The sequence below is a fragment of the Platichthys flesus genome, chromosome 10 (genome assembly GCF_949316205.1).
Source record: "Platichthys flesus chromosome 10, fPlaFle2.1, whole genome shotgun sequence".
NCBI lineage: Eukaryota > Metazoa > Chordata > Actinopteri > Pleuronectiformes > Pleuronectidae > Platichthys > Platichthys flesus.
The window spans coordinates 26,518,312-26,530,496 of record NC_084954.1 but is presented as its reverse complement, the minus strand read 5'-3'; the positions used below and the strand labels follow the sequence as shown (position 1 = coordinate 26,530,496).

At 45.2% G+C, this 12,185-nt stretch overlaps 1 long non-coding RNA gene across 1 annotated transcript; it reads right to left on the bottom strand.

Moving 5' to 3' along the window:
• Window positions 1-11,138: 11,138 nt before the first annotated feature.
• LOC133961693 (uncharacterized) lies at window positions 11,139-11,555 on the bottom strand. Its single transcript, XR_009922036.1, has 3 exons — window positions 11,483-11,555; window positions 11,238-11,303; window positions 11,139-11,165 (listed from the first exon to the last, which is right to left on the bottom strand). It is a non-coding gene; the product is annotated as an uncharacterized LOC133961693 (long non-coding RNA).
• Window positions 11,556-12,185: the final 630 nt, after the last annotated feature.

Below are 12,185 nucleotides of genomic sequence, written 5' to 3'. Positions count from 1 at the left end.
TATGTAGAGTCTTTGATTCATCAGCCCTCCGTCTTTCTAACTACTCGCAGAAACGGAAAATTGAGACATTGATTTACTTTGCATTGCTCTTCACGTATTGCATTATGCATCATCCCCCTGCACAGCACAACGTACGGGAAATTCATACATCTGTGTGTTTTGTCCCTGAAAATTTAGGGGGTCAGGGGAGCAACAAAATGATGCAATTCAAAACCGGGGAAAGACAAACAGTGATGAGGAAAACTGATATGTGGACAAATCAAGAATATATCTCAGTTCCTGCTGCAAAGCAAAAATGGAATATGGCTTCATGTGGAGTTCAACTTTGGTGAACTTTGAACCCGTGAAAGGGAAAAACAGAGAGTGAGCTTCTCAGAGGAGGAAGATTGATCTAAAACTGAAACAAAGCGAATGGATTAGATCAGGTCAGGCCAGGAATAAGCAATAAATGCCACATTCCTCTTTATCAGGAGTCATAATAAATCACAACGTGTGAGCTGCAAGGAAGTGTCCAAGGCCTCCCTTCATCACAGAGGAGAGACAACACAGCTGATGTCCCCAGTCCTCTGACCGGTGAATACACATGGAGGACAATCTAACTGGCTCATACTTAACAACACGATATGTATATATTCAGCATAAATATACAAACACACATAACAGTGTCCGTTGTTCCATTAAGAGTCTCCAATGAACGTAACCCCAATCTACTGGCACTTTTCAGTGACAAGTCCATGTGGGCAGCCTATCAAACTCAGCACAATTTAAGATTAAGATGCTTTATTAGTCCCAAACACATGCACAGACATGCAAAGGCACACTCATGCAGGTAGGGAAATTTAATCTCTGCTTTTGACCCATCTGGTGCAGGACACACAGAGCAGTGAGCGACCATGTACGGCGCCCCGGGAGCAGATGTTGGGGGAGTAAAGTGCCTTGCTCAGGGGCACTAGACAGGGTAGGGAGGGTCTTGGATCTTTGGACAGATCAATCCAGGTTCGTCTTTTGTTGTCTCTTCGTGGAGTCGAACCAGAGAACTTCTCTGCCCATAGTCCAAGTTTCTGCCACTAGACCACCGCCTCCAACAGTCTCTGTAGCTAAACTATCAGTAAACATAAAACTATCCTGAAGACACAAAACCAAGTCACAACATTAATTCAACATTACTAAAATAACTAATACAGATACATTTAACTAAGGCTGTTATCAGTCCAATGAGCCTTTGCACTCATATTGTCCAACCAGAGCTCACCAGCCACTTGTGATCTGAGATTTACTTCCATATAAAATTGTAGTATTTACTCTTGATTCTATTTCAATTGTAGACCCCTGTATCTTCAATGGTATTAAATCATATTTACATGATTAGAGTCAGAGACAATGTTATTGGCCAATTTTATGTACTAGGTTGGCCTACGTACGTGTGTGTGTGTGTGTGTGTGTGTAGCAAAGAGCTGCTCACCATGCAATATTCACCAAGTGCTGGGGCCTGTCTATTTAACAGAAGCTACACTAGATCAAATGATTACATCTTTAAATGGACCAGACCTTTTAAACGTCACTGTTAGGACGACCACACTTACGGCTGGACCGTACAGCAAAAGAAGACCAAGGCAGGATAGTTGCGTGTCACAGACGGGTCTCTCAGGCAACATGGCACATGTCCTCCAACTCATGCAGCAACCACACGGGAAAACACTCTCCCCACTGATAACAAAATGGCCCTTTATATAGGTTGCCTAGTTAAGGAGGGAGAAACCATTCCCCATGCTGACATGCTCTCCTTTTGACAACACTTTTCTTTTATCATCATACCCACCATTCTCCCATATACACACCCCCACACACATTTATTTACAAACACCCCCTCATCCCCAATTCCAGCACTTTACAATAATCACATACACTAATCTTCCCACACCCACACTAATCACTACTTGGATGCCCCCGGAACTGTAAATATGGTGCTTGTTTCCTGGGGAGGCCTTTTGCCCAAACACCCTGGAGACAAAAGAGACTGGTGAGTACCATTACACACACAAACACACACTTTACCCTTCCCAATATACTTACACACACTGTTGCACAACGTATGATATTAGTCACATCTCATCTTAGCGTTCAGTTACCACAAATGCACATTAACTCTCATGTCCCTCTTTTGCAGGTAGAACCATTTGGCCATCACAGAACCTACCAGCTCATATTTAAAAAGGACAATAAATGTATCACCAATCGATAAAGATTAACTGTTTTTAAGTGTGCACATATGCCATGTGCAATCTCTGCAAATCCAATAAAGTGCAACTGCTTACAAACGCCTGTGCAATTATTAAAGTGCATGTACCGGTCAAAGCGCATGGTGCAATATTCCCCCAAACTCATCTCAAGCTCCAGGGAACGAAGTGCTCTTCGTTACATTTCCTCTTCCCTCTCCCCACAGAGAACAGTACCTCAATCCTCCGACATTCTGGACAAACAGTCTGCCACCACATTTGACTTCCCTGACCTGTAGTTCACCATGAAGTCATAAGGCTGCAGGGCCAGGTACCATCCCGCGATGCGCATGTTGGCCTCCCTCATGCGATGCAGCCACTGCAGAGCCCGATGATCAGTTTCCAGGAAGAAGTGCCGTCCCAGCAGATAATATCTGAGATTGTCGATGGCCCACTTCATCGCCAAGAACTCCTTTTTCCACTGCCGAGTACCTTAACTCCCTTTCCAGCAGTTTTCGACTTAGAAACACCACTGGTCTCCTCTCTCCTTCCACCTCCTGCAGCAACACTACTCCCAGGCCCACTCCAGAAGTGTCAGTCTGCAGGATGAACGGCTTCTCAAAGTCAGGACTGTGGAGGACTGGGTGAGTGCAGCTGGCTTCCTTGAGGTCCCTGAAAGCTCTGTCACACTCATCCGTCCAATGAACCTTGCTTGAAGCAGAGGCTTTGGTTAGATCAGTCAGCACAACAGCTCTATCAGCAAATTGAGGCACAAACTTACGATACCAGTCCACTAACCCGAGGAATCCCCTCAGTTTATTTTTGGTGGTGGGAACCGGAAAGGATTGAATGGCCTCCACTTTCCCCAGCTGTGGTTTAATCTGTCCAAATCCAATGATGTAACCCAAGTACTTCACTTCTGTTTGGGAAACAGCACACTTGTGAGGGTTAATGGTGAGGCCGGCTGCCTCTATTTTCCGCAGCACCTGTTGCATGCGAACCATATGCTCCTCCCATGTCTGGCTGAAAATAACTATATCATCCAGATATGCAGCCATACACTCAGACAAATCTCTCAGAACATGGTCCATTAGCCTTTTAAATGTGGCTGGCGCCCCCTGGAGACCAAAGGGCATGACCTTGAATTGATACATACCAAATGGTGTTCTGAAAGCTGTCATCTCCCTGGCATCTGGTGCTAAGGCGACCTGCCAGTAGCCTTTGCTGAGATCCAGAGTGGTGATGTACTGAGCTCTCCCAACTCTCTCCAGCAGATCATCAATCCGAGGCATTGGGTATGGATTAAAGTTGGACACTGTATTCAGATATCTGAAATCAATACAAAATCTGAGAGAACCATCTTTCTTTGGAAACAATACAATGGGACTGCACCTCTCACTGCAGGAAACCTCTATTATTCCCAGCTCTAACATCAGCTTAATTTCCTTTTGTAGCAGAGGCATCAGCCGCTCAGGAATCCTGTAGCTCTTCTGACACACTGGGGCATCTCCCTTCAGCCGAATCCTGTGTTGCACCAGTGAAGTGAAACCTGGTGTTTCTCTGAAGAGCTCTGGGTCAAGCAGGGGTTTCAACTCTGCCTGCCGAGTGAGAGACAGATGTGACAGGTCCACCTCTGGTGGCTCCGCTGTGGTGGTGGTGGCTGGAAAGAACTTGTCCACGGTATCCTCCTCTGTCACCGCATGGACCAAAAACTGCTGGCGCAAAGGCTCCGGGCACACCTGGAACTCCTTCAGCAGGTTAACATGAAAAGTCTGGTATTTTTTAAACCTGTCGGGCATAAAAAATTCATATGTGACCTTACCCACACGTTTACTGATTTCCTATGGTCCATGCCACTTAGTCAGCAACTTGCAGTCACTGGTTGGCAGCAGCAACAGTACTTTTTGGCCTGGATGAAAGACTAGCTCTCTGGCCTTCCGATCATACCACACTTTCTGGTTTCGTTGAGCTGACTCCATGTGTTCATGTGCAAGTGCTGTCATCTCCTCCAGTCGCTTGATCATTTTTACCACATATGCTACCACATTTTCTCCTTCCGGCTTTGACCTCTCCCAGTAGTCTCTCAGCAGGTCTAGCGGTCCTCTCACCTGGCGGCCGTACAATAGATCAAAGTGGGAGAAACCTGTGGATGCTTGTGGGACCTCTCTGTAGGCAAACAGCAGGTATGGCAGCCAGTGATTCCAATCAGAACCTGTGTGAGACACAAACTTGCGCAGCATGTTTTTCATTGTCCGGTTATAGCGCTCCACCGGCCCATCCGTCTGGGGGTGGTCTTAATGCCCTTCATTCCCAACAGTTGATAAACCTGCTGCAACAGTTTGGACAAAAAATTTGTCCCACAGTCTGTTAGGATTTCCTTGGGGATGCCCACTCTAGAAAAAAGCTGTAAAAGGCAATCCGCTACCTGTCTAGCTTTGAAAGACCTGAGAAGGAAGGCTTCAGGGTAGCGTGTGGCATAGTCACAAATAACCAAAATGTAACGGTGGCCTGAGGAACTTTTCTCAAGTGGGCCTACAATGTCCATGCCTATCCTCCTAAAAGGTGTGTCAATAATGGGCAAAGACTGTAATTGGGCACGTGTCACTCCTTTAGCAGAGGTTAGTTGGCAGATTTCACAAGAAGCACAGAACTGAGATACTTGAGTGTACATCCCTGGCCAAACAAAGCGGCTTCCAATCCTGTTGAGAATTTTCTGGGAAGCCATGTGACCTGCCCATGGAATTGAATGACCCAACTCCATAACTCTCTGTCTGAACTGTGGCAGTGCTAAAGTCTCAGTTTTTCCTGTTTTCTGATAGAGAAGGCCCTCTTTTACTATGTAGGTGGCATCATGTAAACAGCTTGGGTTATTTTGCTGATCCCCCTCCACCTCTGTCACCTTCCCAAACCACTTCTTCAATGTAGCATCTTGCTTTTGTAGCGAGCTCAGATCTGGGGGAAACTCAAAATCAAGCAGTCCAGGGGGTGTAGGAGAGCTTTGTGCTCCTTGCCCTGCACTCTGTGCTCTGCTGGTGACATTACATGGTTTTACAGGCAATGTGACTGGATTAGTCAGTGGCTCACTGAAATCGGCTACTGAACTTTGACCTTCATCCCTGCTCCCATCAGGTTTACATATTTGCTGGGTCATAAGGGCATAGAGTGTGGGTACATCATTGCCTAGAATCACTGTATATGGCAATGTTGGAGCTAATGCCACAGTCAACAGGAAAGTCTGCCCCCCCACAGTCGGATAAACTTCAGCTGTAGGATAAACATGTTCATCTCCATGAATACAGCTTATCCGTGATTTATCTTGACTACATTTTTCTCTGGGGATCAAACTGGACAAAACTACTGTCTGAAAGCATGCTGAGTCAAGTAGTGCTATCTCACACTGTCCATTGATCAACACTGGGGCTGTACGGCCTGCATCCCTTACTGTACCCCCTGTGGCTGGTCTTGGAGCGGAACAAAGAAGAGATGGTCTAGGGTGGCTCAAAGCTGGGCAAAATGGTTTTGTGTGACCTAAACCATTACAGTGGTAACATCTAACCTCTTGTTTAGGGGTTCAAGGGGGAGGTTTTTTAGCATGGCTTGTGGCCTGGGGAGTAAACTGCCTATCATTTGAAAACCCTCTACCCCATGGCTGACCAGACCCCTGTTCACCCCCAGAGGACCTACCTGAATGGGCCTGGTTCTCCCAGCCAAAGGTGGTAGCACGGCTTCCTCTCCTGGCTGATGTGAAGACCTCTGCCAGGCATGCAGCTTCCTCTGCAGTCCCAGGGCCGTGCTCTCTGATCCAGATCTCCAGCTCTGGGGGGACCATCCTCAAGAACTGTTCAAGAATAATAGTCTCTGACAGTTCTTTAACTGTGGATTTCTCTCGCTTGACCCATTTGCAGAAGAGGTCTTTCAGAAGCACATACAGCTCTTGTGGAGTTTCACCAGGCTCAATCTTGAGAGAGTGGAATCGTCTACGGTAGGTATCAGATGTAATTTTATATTTTGCCAAAATTGCTGCTTTAACTTTTTCATATTGTTCTGAGTCTTTTAGGTCCATCAGAACATAAGCACTGCATGCTTTGCCAGTCAGTAACGGAACCAGCCGCACTGCCCATCCATCTTTAGGCCAGCGACATACTCGGGCCATTCTCTCAAAAGTGGTTAGGAAATGCTCAATGTCATCATCTGGAGCAAATGGCAGCAGTTTGGGATCCCTCCGTTGTGTGAAATCCCAACTTGTCGGGCTCATCCTCTCATCTGGGTCATCAGAATCCCCATCATGGTTGTCACGACCATTGTCATCATCACCTCGTTGTAGAGGGTGGATTCCATCCCTCGTGTCCAGCTCTGTTCTTTGGTCATCATAGCCACTTGCTGCTGCATTTGGGAGACTTGATGCTGCGTGCATCTCCATCTCTGTTCTTGACAGGAGGACTCTGTCTCTGTTGGCTGGTCCCGCTCTGTTTGTGCTTGAATGAGTGACTTCACCAGACCAGCTAGTTCATCAAGCTTTTCTTCTGTCTTTGCGCCCGTCCTGATGTCTGGAGCACATGCTCCGCTTGGCCACTTTTCTTTCCTTGCAATGGCATCTTTTGCTGTAACGTGGATCCCAATTCTGACACCACTTGTTAGGACGACCACACTTACGTCTGGACCGTACAGCAAGCGAAGACCAAGGCAGGATAGTTGCGTGTCACAGACAGGTTTATTGTGGTCTCTCAGGCAACATGGCCCACGTCCTCCAACTCATGCAGCAACCACACGGGAAAACACTCTCCCCACTGATAACAAAATGGCTCCTTATATAGGGTGCCTAGTTAAGGAGGGAGAAACCATTCCCCATGCTGACATGCTCTCCTTTTGACAACACTTTTCTTTTATCATCATACCCACCATTCTCCCATATACACACCCCCACACACATTTATTTACAAACACCCCCTCATCCCCAATTCCAGCACTTTACAATAATCACATACACTAATCTTCCCACACCCACACTAATCACCACTTGGATGCTCCCGGAACTATAAATATGGTGCTTGTTTCCTGGGGAGGCCTTTTGCCCAAACACCCTGGAGACAAAAGAGACTGGTGAGTACCATTACACACACAAACACACACTTTACCCTTCCCAATATACTAACACACACTATTGCACAACATATGATATTAGTCACATCTCATCTTGGCGTTCAGTTACCACAAATGCACATTAACTCTCATGTCCCTCTTTTGCAGGTGGAACCATTTGGCCATCACAGAACCTACCAGCTCAGATTTAAAAAGGACAATAAATGTATCACCAATCGATAAAGATGAACTGTATGCCATGTGCAAACTCTGCAAATCTAATAAAGTGCAACCGCTTACAAACGCATGTGCAATTATTAAAGTGCATGTACCCGGTCAAAGCGCATGGTGCAATATTCCCCAAACCTCATCTCAAGCTCCAGGGAACGAAGTCCTCTTTGTTACAGTCACTCTTCAGATTTGTCTGATTTCATAAAAATATATTAGTCCTTAACATTAACTGCAACAATCATCTTCTAGATCATTTGCAATAAACCAGAGAATATGAAACAAATTGTACTGAAAGCAAGCTTTGATCATTTTAAATGTATTTTTTTTTGTTTCTCTTATTGAGGAACCCTCACTTTGATTCATAATCTTCCCTCAGGCTGAATACGAGCACTAATTTCCTCTCTGGATATGGGCAACATAGATATATATAAAGGCTTGACGTCTCATCCGTGTTGCCGGTCTTCCAGTTTAACTTGCGGGCATGGCTTCTGGCGACATTCCAGATGTTGAGGCTGTTTTTTAAGAGCCGTTGGCAGATTCGTCATTTTCACAAAGCGCCTGTGTGAAACACTATAAGCTTCTAGCCTGATGACGATCTCACTACGCCACCGAGTCGCTGAAATAAACATCGCGCGTTAGATAAATGTCTCGTTCTTTGCTTTGTCAGCTGTATTTCAATCAGGAGAGACTTGATTTCCAATTAACAGATTTTATTTACTTTTTACACGCACAGAAATGTGAATGCTAAACAGTCTGTCATTTTAGACCCCTGTGAGATGTCATCAGGATTTAGAAGGGGGTGTAGCAGAACATCGAACAGGAATACCCCCCGGGGTCTAGACACTGGTGGTGGTTTAACGTCTAATGTAAGTTTGGAAGGCAAATCTTATGCTCGTAGTCCTATTGAACTTGCTAGTGTGGCATCCTCTGCCCTCAACCCTCACAAGGGTAAGGAAAAACTACAAAAACCTTGAAAGGTAAAAAGTAGAAACCTTAGGAAGAGACGCATGCAAGGGATCCCTCTTCCAGGATGGACAGAAGTGCAATGAATGCCACTAGTAATCGTATATTGATAGGCAGTTTTGAATATTCTTTGTCCGTGATCAGCTGCCACCATGATTGGGCGCTGCAATGATCCTTGATCCGTTGGCGTAATCCGTTGAGGTCGGGGTCCGGAATGAGGTGAACGTCCTTCGAGCCGGGAGGAGGGGTTTCGTGAGACACTGAATGATGGCAGGCTGAGGAAGAGAGGAAAGGGACTTTTAAAGTTAGGCAGCTGCTAGATGACTGGCTGACAGAGCCCGCGCCCGACCTGATTGGATGATAAGGCACACCCCCGATCAGCTGATCACTAGGCAGGCTAAGTCCTCCATTGGGCGTTCCTATGTATAGGAACACCCCTGATCAGCTGATCGTCTGCAGGTTAAGTCTTCCTGACTGAACTTACGCTAGCTTCATATCACCAGATGTGCTTTAAGGTAACGCCCATGTCATCTGGTGATAGTCCGAACACAGAATAAACGCTATAAACGTTATACCAGGCTTTACAAATCTGACGCTCCTCTTCATAGGAGACACAGGGAGCATTGAAGAACACACACGCGTCACCAGCTCCACTCGAAATGCTTTTGTTTGTCGCTGGTGATCATTACAACGCGCACACACCAAACCAGTGCTACATGTAAACATCCCTCACATCAACAAGGCGGAGGCTCGAGGGGTGTTTTCATGAGTTAAGTTGGTGAACGCGCTTCTAATGGACGTGTGGAGCTTTGCTCGTCCTCCTGTGGCTGCTGGTTAAAGTCAGCGGACGGGATTTTAAAAGATGTTGTCGATGATAAGGTTCTGTCATCGGAGAATGAAAACAACCCAACCGCTCATCACAGAACGGGTGTGTTGGTTTTTCGTAGCTTCTGTAATGCAAGTGTTGTTTATCTGTGTGAAAATCAACAGATGATCTGTCCGAAGGGTGTTGAATGCGTTGTCAACATGACATGTGGGATGAGGCTAAATATAAAAAAAATTCCACCACGGGAATCGATCTGCTGTGGTCCACATAAAAATAAACGTAGTGACAGGCACTGTCCCACTGATCAGAGTGATAAATAGATTCACCTGTATACTTTTATCACTGTGAAGCCTGTGCACATCTTAACATGGGTTATTGTTTCAGGGAACACGCCCAGGTTAACGTGTGACAGTCAAAATGTAACCGTAAACTCAGTTATCGGTCACACATTTGGACACCGGTGCGCCCGTGTGCTTAGCACACGCACGACATCATGAAAAACGGCTGTATCCTGCACTCATACAAAGCAGAAGCCACAAAAGAGTTTGCGTGCTTACTATAAGTCTGCGTTTCATGTGCTCATTGATATCATGGTTGGTATGAAGCAAGTATACAAACACGAGTAATGAGAGGCTCGTAAGAGCTTGTAGTCGGAAAAAAAAAATACTAGTATCATGGTTTGGGGTAAGGTCTTTTATTGAGTGTCTAAATGCAACACAGACATCTGCGCACTCATCTTCACTTTCATCAATCACATTTTATTTGTATAGCCCATATTCACAAATCACAATTTGTCTCATAGGGCTTTAACATGATGTGACATCCTCTGTCCTTAACCCTCAACAAGAGTAAGGAAAAACTACTAAAAACCCTTTTAACAGGGTAAAAATACGTAGAAACCTCAGAGACACGCGAGGATCCGTCTCCCAGGACGGACAGAAGTGCAATAGATGTCAAGTGTAGGAGAACATCATCAACATTAAAGTTTTCAGCAGCATTGATGAGGGTAAACATGTCTGACATTTTATCAATCAAGCTACCTTAAAAGCAAGGAGCAGGTTAAAAATAACTAATAAACAGGTTTAAATACACAATAAAAAGGTGCCTCCACAGGTGGTTGCCCAACACAGCTTCTGTGGAACCATTGATCACAAGGTGTGCAAGCAATCTGGAAGTAGAGAAAAGAATCTGTATGGCAGTACCATAAATAAGACGTGCATCAACTGAAAGTGCTTAAAATCTGCCTTACCCATTGCACATCTGTGTCATATGAACCACACGCTCGGCATAGGTTGGTCAAATCATCTGTTCATGAAACATAGTTATGTTATTTTTTTCCTAATGAATAGCTAATTTTACAATAGCTAATAAAAACAAAATAAGGGACAAACCTGTTTCTTTGATCAGCCGTTTGCCTATCTGCGTCCTCATCCTTAAAATGGAAGACTTGTCAAAAACGTCCTCCATGTCCTCTTCATTAAGAATCATGTCTGCTAACTGGAACAAGAAACAAGTGGAAAACACAGGGATGCGTAAATGGTCCAACCATTTATTTCTGAACGTACTGATCAAGCACCTTCACTTACTTTACACACAATAACACCACATGAGGTTGCATCAACTTGTCGAGCGTGTGGTACTGTTTGACTGGACCAGCGTGAGCAGTTGTGGCCCCGCTGAAAGCCCTGTGCAGCATAGGAATAATTAATAGCACGTTCAAAATTCTATGAACACCCTCCACACCAGGGCCCCCCTTACCTGGTTACTGCAGTGCATTTTTTTTAATGCTTCCTCGCTAGCCCCAAATGGATCAACATAAAAACGGACTGCCTCTTTTTAGGATACATCACCTGGACAAAATCAACAAGGAATTATTCTAACAACATGAGCTGTATATTGTGATTATAGCCAAAGCACCTTACAGTTAGTGTCCAGTGATGGTGCTCGCAGACAGCTCCAATCAGGACATCATAATCCAGGGGATCTATCTGCATTCATGCAATATAGAACAGAGAAAATCTAATCGGTTTTCTCAGTAGCAATTTGCTCTAATATTAAGATGCAGAATAAATAAATCATATGACCAAGACAAAAAAGGCCTACAAGTGAAGGAGCATGATTAAAAAGATCCTCCCTCATATGCAGTGTAGTCACATTTATCACTTACCTTCCTCAGTCCTTTATTTTTACCTCTCCAAATGTCCGTCATTTGGAAGGAGTCAAGTAGATATCCCCTGCCTCTGAGAAATTACACAGCGCAATCGTTAGGTGGAATCAAATTTGAACCCACTTCTAAATAAAAAATCCAAATGCTGAAAACTTTGCTTACTTCACTTTCCACAAGTGCATCTGGACGAAGGTGTTCCTGGAGGTTCCGTGTAAACAGTTTGTAAGGGCCTGCTTTGCTCCACAACACCTCCGGCTTTTTCCCAGCCCAAATGTTGTGTACCACTATGTAGAAAAAAGTTTACATATTACTTGCAATAAATATTAGCAAAATAACTTAAGTCATAATTAGCTATTACCTGTTTCCAAAATGTCTGAAGGGACACACACTGTTGCAGATGGGGGTGACGGTGAGGCGGCTGGAGATGAGGTAGAGGCGACTGGACATGAGGCTGACAGGGCTGGAGATGATGGGGCTGGAGATGATGGGGAGGCCACTGGAGATGAGGGGGCTTGAGATGATGGGGAGGCCACTGGAGATGAGGGGGACGGGGCTGGAACTGAGGGTGCTGAGGTTGAGGCGACTTGAGATGAGGGTGAGAGGGACATTGTGGATTCGGTCATCCATTTGTGGGGGATGCGCGGCGTAGGCTCAATATATGGGCTTAATTGGTCAATGTTGACTTTATGAATGACTTTACTTT